Below are 7,508 nucleotides of genomic sequence, written 5' to 3'. Positions count from 1 at the left end.
AAATCGACATGTTCCCACAGAACAATCTGATATTGTCAAACCCCAGCCCGGGCGAGAACTCCTAATTTAAACCCATTTCCTTCCCAAGAGACTGCATCCTTCTCTTGGCTTTCTCCAGTCTGGTTTAAAATGTCCCAGAATATGATTTAGTTGGGGTCCTGCTTTGAGCAGGGGGTTGGCCCTGCGTTGAGCGGGGGGCTGGACTAGATGACCTCCTAAGGTCCCTTCTAACCCTGATTTCTATGATTCTAAGTTTCCACAGTTCTCTCATCATGTATTATTATTTAGTGCTGAATTCCCGGGGGTGGTGGGACTGGCCTCTGTATTTCTGTTGCCTGAGGCTTGTCCATTAAAATGGGTTCCTGTGACCTTTCCTTTATTTACTTTGCAAAGTCAAGCACCCGAAAGTTAGGTGTGATGAACCTGCTATGCCAGGGGACTACAACTCCCATCAGTCCTTCCCCACAGCGCTTCCCTTTCTCCAGGCCAGCTAGGAGGAAGGACCCTGAGCAGAAAATGATGGGGCTCTTTTGGGAGGCAGCAGCCGCATGGCTAACCAGGAGCTGCAGAGAAGCGGGATGCAAAGAACTGTCTGCAGAGCTAGGTGTGGAACAGGCTGCGTGCCGGGCATTGCAGACGGGTGCTGGTCTGTGTGGGGCTTACGGGGGACCAGCAGCAGCTGGGCAAGGAGCCAGTGCAGAGGGACCCCAATGAGAGACACTAACTGAGCCTGGCCTGGAAACTTCAGAGCTCCTATTTGCTTGAAAATGGACTGGCCTGGACAGGGCAACCCATGCACTCGGTCTGAAGAGACCTGACTTGAGAGGAGTGTCCCAGGGACTCAAACAAGAACTGCTCTTGCTCTTGGGGACTCTTACTGTGACCTGTAACTGCACAAAGGGTATTTGCAACCTTCCCTTTCCTGCCAGGCCTAGTAAAATACCCTTTCCCGTAGCCAGGCCTCAGAGCGGTTACTGGGACCCAGCAGGGCTGGCAGCTACACAGCCTAGCAGCTCCAGCCCCTACACTGCTCGCCTCCAAGTCACAGCACACCTGGCAGGCTACTGGCACCCCAGGGTTTTTTCCAACAGGACAGGTGCCTCATTCAGTACATCCAGGGATGGTCACACAGGGGGCAGAATTAAGTTGCTAGGGCAACTAAAAACCTACCTGGAATTTGCTAGTTTTTGAGTGCTTGACTTTGTAACTTTAATGTAGTTTCTTGGGTGAGCTATTTAAGATTTAAATTACAGTAGCACACAGGGACCCCAATCAAGGCACAGGGATGATGCTGGAGGAGGTACTAAAGGGGGCAAGGGCAGCCACAGCAATAGAAGAGCCCTCGGGTAGGGTCTGCCTCATCCCACTTAATTGACTTGGGGGTGGGGCCAGCAGCATTAATTGCATTGGAGGCAGAGGAGGCATTAGTAGAATTTGGGGGCAGATGAAGCGGGGACTCTCCTCTTTCTCTACACCTCCCTCCACCTGATACCCCTGGCAGGGACCCTCTCCCCAAGCCCCTTGGCTAGGACCTTCCTTTTTCCTGTAACCGACTGACTCAGGGCCTGCAGCAGGGCCAGTCTCTGGGCAACTTAATGAGCACATGAGCTGGCCTGCAGTAGGCTGCCTGATTGGTTACCCCGCCCCACTGGTGGGAAGAGTCAGCAGACTGGCTATTAAGCCCAGCAGCTTCTCCTTCCTTCCTTGTCTCACTCCAAGTAACCAGTCTTTGACCCTTGGCTCCAACTCCTGGCTACTGACTCCAGCTTTCACCACTGGGCATGACTCCTGCTGATCTATTTGTTTGACAGAGTGAGTAAACATCCCTAACAATAGGCTTCATAGTTAATAACCATCCTAATCAATTACAGCACAATGTGCAACAAAAACCAGATGTCCCACAATTTGGCCGCTGGTCACAAGTGGTGTCGGCTTGTGGTCATGCATGGGCAGGCTTGGGGGGTCGAGAGCTGTTCTCTCTGCCGGAGCTGCCAGCCACCGCTCAGCCAAGCCATTGCAAACTGGCTAGCAAATTGTAGGTGCTGTGGCAGCAATGGGCCTGGAAGGTGGAGAGGCTGCAGCCTTACAAATCAGTTCAGGGAAGAGTCTGCCATGCATAAGGACCTGTGACAAGACAAAGAATTCTCACATGCTGCAGTTAATGCTCCAAACAACAAGACCACTATAAACATTTAAAACATACGTGGGAAAGCCTCTTTTAATTCCTTGCCATCATCTAGACATTCATCACATTCTTTGCAATGTCTCTTATTATCAGTGGCTTAAATCCAGCCATTTCAACTTTTGCTTTCTCAATATCTAATCCACGCAAGTCAATCAAAGCACAGTGATTTCAGTTTCAAGACATCTGGAGAGCTGGTGGAACAGATTGCTGACAAACTTTTGTAAAACTTGTAGTTCCTCTCAGAGAATCTCCTTTGCAATTCACCCCTGGTTTCATCGATCAGTTCATGATGAATCTGAGACCACTGATTGGTACCCGCATTCCAAAGTGTCATTGAGCAAGTGCTCCGTGACTATCGAACCTTGACTTTTGGGGGGCAGTATTTTGGCTATTTTGCTGGCACAGGCAAATGTTGATGCTTCATCACATGCGTCTTTCAAAACAGAGGGCTTGAATGAAATCTCTGAGGACAAAACCTTCAAATGTCTCTTTATTTTATTGAAGTTCTTCAAAGGTAACTAATCAGTTCAACTCCTTTAGTAAGCTGTGTTAGTTCCTTCGGAAGGTAACTGTTCATAGGAGCAAAAATTTTCAAAATCGTTCTGTGGCAAGATCCCCCCGGGGTGCCACTTGGAACTAGGGTATTACTGAACCCCTGACCCACCAGCCTGGGCTCCCTCTCACCCTGTACTGCTGTGACATGCTGCAAAGCCCTCCAGCCTGCACTTTCACCAGCATACATACAGGTAGGGACACACCCAGCCGCAGTTACATGCAGACTCTCTGACCAGCCTCTGCATCAGAAGGCTACAGCTAAGGCAACTCCCAGCTCCTCAGGCATGCACCCCCTCTGGAGTATAAACCCAAAATTATACCATCTTGTGCTGCACAGGGAACTGTATAGTGTAAACTCATAAAGTTCGCTCCCTCCCTCAATGTGGAGCGGAATATGCAACAGCCTTTGCCCCTTGAGCTAAGATTCCCATACACTTCACTTCAACTCACTGGTTTAGATAAAGCAAAAACAAGTTTATTAACTACCAAGAGAGATTTTAAGTGATTATAAGTGAAAGCCAACAGCTCAAAGCAGATTATCTAGCAGATAAAAAACACAAACTAAGCTTAATATAGTAAACAAATTGGATATGAATTAGCAGATTCTCAGCCTAAAAGATGATACAAGCAGGCTGCAGATTCTTAAGGGGCAAGCTGCACTTGCTTTACGGCTTGAAATCCCCAGGTGTTTCATTCAGAGGCTAGAAATCCCTTTATCCTGGGTCCAGCACTTCCCCCAGTTCAGTCTTTGTTCCAAGAGTCTTCTTGTGTGGGGAGTGAAGAACACCTGATGATGTCACTCCCTGCCTTATATAGCTTTTGCATATGGCAAGAACCCTTTTTTTCAAAGCTGTGGAAAAATAATGACATCCCAAAATAGCGTCCAGAGATATGTGGTCTGATCACATGTCCTTGCAGAGTCATAGCAGCCATTACTGACAGGCTGTTTGGAGTGTTCTCAGGAAGGCTCACCAGGTGACAGATGAGCTTCTCCTAATGCCTGTTGTTTTTTCCTAATGGCCCATTGCCCTGAATAGGCCCTTCCCCACCCGCTATCTAGACTGAAAGCATCTTGTCTAAGGGGTGATACCCAGATGTAACTACACTTGAAATACAGATATATAGTCGATGTTTATGACTTCAGATACAAAAACACATGGGTACAAATAGGATAATCCTATTCAGCAAATCATAACTTTTCCCAATGACACCTCACACAACTTATCTGGCACAAAATACATTATAATTATGTCATAATCATCTCATCATAATGTCACTGTGAAGAATATGGGGTGCAGTGCCACACATTCTCCGACCCTAGCTAAGAACAAGCATTTGGATGATTCTGTCACTTCCAATAGACCTCTTTCTTCAGTGGACAGGTCATCAGATACATTCCCATTTGACTGAATACTCTGACTCTCTTCCAAATTATTGACGATTATTTCCAAGGTTTTCAGGTGACTAGTCTATCTTGTTTCTATAAGGCCTTGTAGGTGCTGGCCTATGTACAGCACACTCACTTTATGCCTGCAAAGACATTTGTGTAGATAACTTACAAACAGAAATAATAACATTAATATTTCTTTTGTATGTTGAATCTACCACACCAAGTTTTGGAGTTTTCTTCAAGATAAGGGATTTAAAGTTTATAGGTGTTTTTAAAAGTTTTGTTCCTCTCTCTCTCTCTCTCTCTCTCTCTCTCTCTCTCTTTTCTTGGCATGGTGACTCATGGTTATTCAGGGCAGGAAGGGGAGAGAAATTTCCTCATAAGAACATAAAAACGGCCATACTGGGTCAGACCAAAGGTCCGTCTAGCCCAGTATCTTGTCTTCCGACAGTGGCCAATGCCAGGTACGCCAAAGGGAACGAACAAAACAGGTAATTGTCAAGTGATCCATCCCCTGTTGCCCATTCCCAGCTTCTGGGAAACAAAGGCTAGGGACACCATCCCTTCCCATCCTGGCTAATAGCCATTGATGGACCTATCCTCCATGAACTTACCTAGTTCTTTTTTGAACCTTGTTATAGTCTTGGCCTTTACAACATCCTCTGGCAAAGAGTTCTGCAGACTGACTGTGCATTGTGTGAAAAAATACTTCCTTTTGTTTGTTTTAAACCTGCTGCCTAATAGTTTCATTTGGTGACCCCTAGTTCTTTTGTTATGAGAAGGAGTAAATAACACTTCCTTATTTACTTTCTTCACACCAGTCATGATTTTACAGACCTCTATCATATCCCCCCTTAGTCGTTTCTTTTCCAAGCTGAAAAGTCCCAGTCTTATTAATCTCTCCTCTACGGAAGCCGTTCCATACCCCTAATCATTTTTGTTGCCCTTTTCTGAACCTTTTCCAATTCCAATATATCTTTTTTGAGATGGGGCGACCACATCTGCACACAGTATTCAAGATGTGGGAGTACCATGGATTTATATCGAGGGAAGAGAATATTTTCTGTCTTATTATCTATCCCTTTCTTAATGATTCCCAACACTCTGTTCGCTTTTTTGGCTGCCACTGCACATTGAGTGGATGTTTTCAGAGAACTATCCACCATGACCCCAAGATCTCTCTCTTGAGTGGTAACGGCTAATTTAGACCCCATCCTTTTATACGTATAGTTGGGATTATGTTCTCCAATGTGCATTACTTTGCATTTATCAACATGGAATTTCATCTGCCATTTTGTTGCCCAGTCACCTAGTTTTGAGAGATCCTTTTGTAGCTCTTTGCTGTCTGCCTGGGACTTAACTATCTTGAGTAGTTTTGTATCATCTACACATTTTGCCATCTCACTGTTTACCCCTTTTTCCAGATCACTTATGAATATGTTGAATAAGACTAGTCCCAGTACAGCCCCCTGAAGGACACCACTATTTGCCTCTCTCCATTCTGAAAACTGACCGTTTATACCTACCCTTTGTTTCGTATCTTTTAACCAGTTACCAATCCATGAGAGGTCCTTCCCTCTTATTCCGTGACATCTTATTTTGCTTAAGATCTTTTGGTGAGGGACCTTCTCACAGGCTTTCTGAAAATCTAAGTACACTATATCCACTGGGTCCCCCTTGTCCACATGCTTGTTGATGCCCTCAAAGAATTCTAGTAGATTGGTGAGGCATGATTTCGCTTTACAAAAACCATGTTGACTCTTCCCCAACAAATTATGTTCATCTACGTGTCTGACAATTTTGTTCTTTACTATAGTTTCAACTAGTTTGCCTAGTACTGAAGTCAGGCTTACCGGCCTGTAATTGCTGGGGTCCCCTCTCAATCCCTTTTTAAAAACTGGCATCACATTAGCTCTCCTCCAGTCATTTGGTACAGAAGCTGATTTAAATGATAGGTTACAATAGTTCTGCAATTTCACATTTGAGTTCCTTCAGAACTCTTGGGTGAATCCCATCTGGTCCCGGAGACTTATTAATGTTTCGTTTAGCAGTTTGTTCCAAAACCTCCTCTAATGACATCTCAATCTGGGACAGTTCCTCAGATTTGTCATCTAAAAAGAATGTCTCAGGTGTGGGAATCTCTCTCAAATCCTCATCTGTGAAGTCCGATGCAAAGAATTCATTTAGTTTCTCCACAATGGCCTTATCCTCCTTGAGTGCTCCTTTAGCATCTCAGTCCTCCTGTGGCCCCACTGGTTGTTTAGCAGGCTTCCCGCTTCTGATGTATTAAAAAAAAAAAATGGTATTACTTTGTGAGTCTTTTGGCTAGCTGTTCTTCAAATTCTTTTCTGGCCTTCCTAATTATATTTTAACACTTCATTTGCCAGAGTTTATGCTCCTTTCTATTTTCCTCACTAGGATTTAACTTCCACTTTTTAAAGGATGCCTTTTTATCTCTCACTGCTTCTTTTACTTTGTTGTTTAGCCACGGGGGCACTTTTTTGGTTCTCTTACTGTGTTTTTCAATTTGGGGTATGCATTTAAGTTGAGCCTCTATTATGGTGTTTTTAAAAAGTTTCCATGCAGCTTGCAGGGATTTCACTTTTTGTGCTGTACCTTTTAATTTCTGTTTCACTAACTTCCTCGTTTTTGTGCAGTTCCCCTTTCTGAAATTAAATGCTACAGTGTTGGGCTGCTCTGTTGTTTTCCCCGCTACACGGGAGGTTAAATTTAATTATATTATGGTCACTGTTATCAAGCGGTCCAGCTGTAGTCACCTCTTGAACCCGATCCTGTGCTCTACTGAGGACTTTGCACCCTATGATGTCATTTGCTAAAGTGCAAAGTGAGTGTAAAATGCCACCATTGTTATTTGCTACCGTTTGACACCCACTTTGCACAGGGAGGAAGGATTGCACGCTGTGTACGGAAATGGTGAATAAAGCCCCTTGTGACGACCTCTCTCAGGGATTCTTGTAACTACATAAAGATTTGTAATTTTTCACCTCATTTCATTTATAATTTTTCATCTCCACAGTGGGGCAGCAGGGGGCACAGTGGGGCAGCTCTTCAGTTGAGCTTCCCAGGCCTCCTGCACCCAAAAACATGGCAGCAATCCAGATCTCCTGAGAGGCACAGAGGGGCACCCAGTGACAGCAGCAGGATTTCCTTGTGAACGGCAAGAGGGCAGGTATTGTCTAATGGGATCTGAGAGAGAGTTTAGAAGAAAGGGCACCATTGGTATCCCCCGTATAGCTTTGCACAGAGAGGGGTTTGGTGTCTCAGTGGAGAAGCCTGAGCAGGTTCTTCAGGCCATCAAGTTCTTTTTCCTGGCCCATCACAGTCCGGCCCTGATATAGATGAAGCTGGCCAAGATCG

The sequence above is a fragment of the Natator depressus genome, chromosome 2, assembly GCF_965152275.1.
Source record: "Natator depressus isolate rNatDep1 chromosome 2, rNatDep2.hap1, whole genome shotgun sequence".
Taxonomy (NCBI): domain Eukaryota; kingdom Metazoa; phylum Chordata; order Testudines; family Cheloniidae; genus Natator; species Natator depressus.
This window is presented reverse-complemented; position numbering follows the sequence as displayed.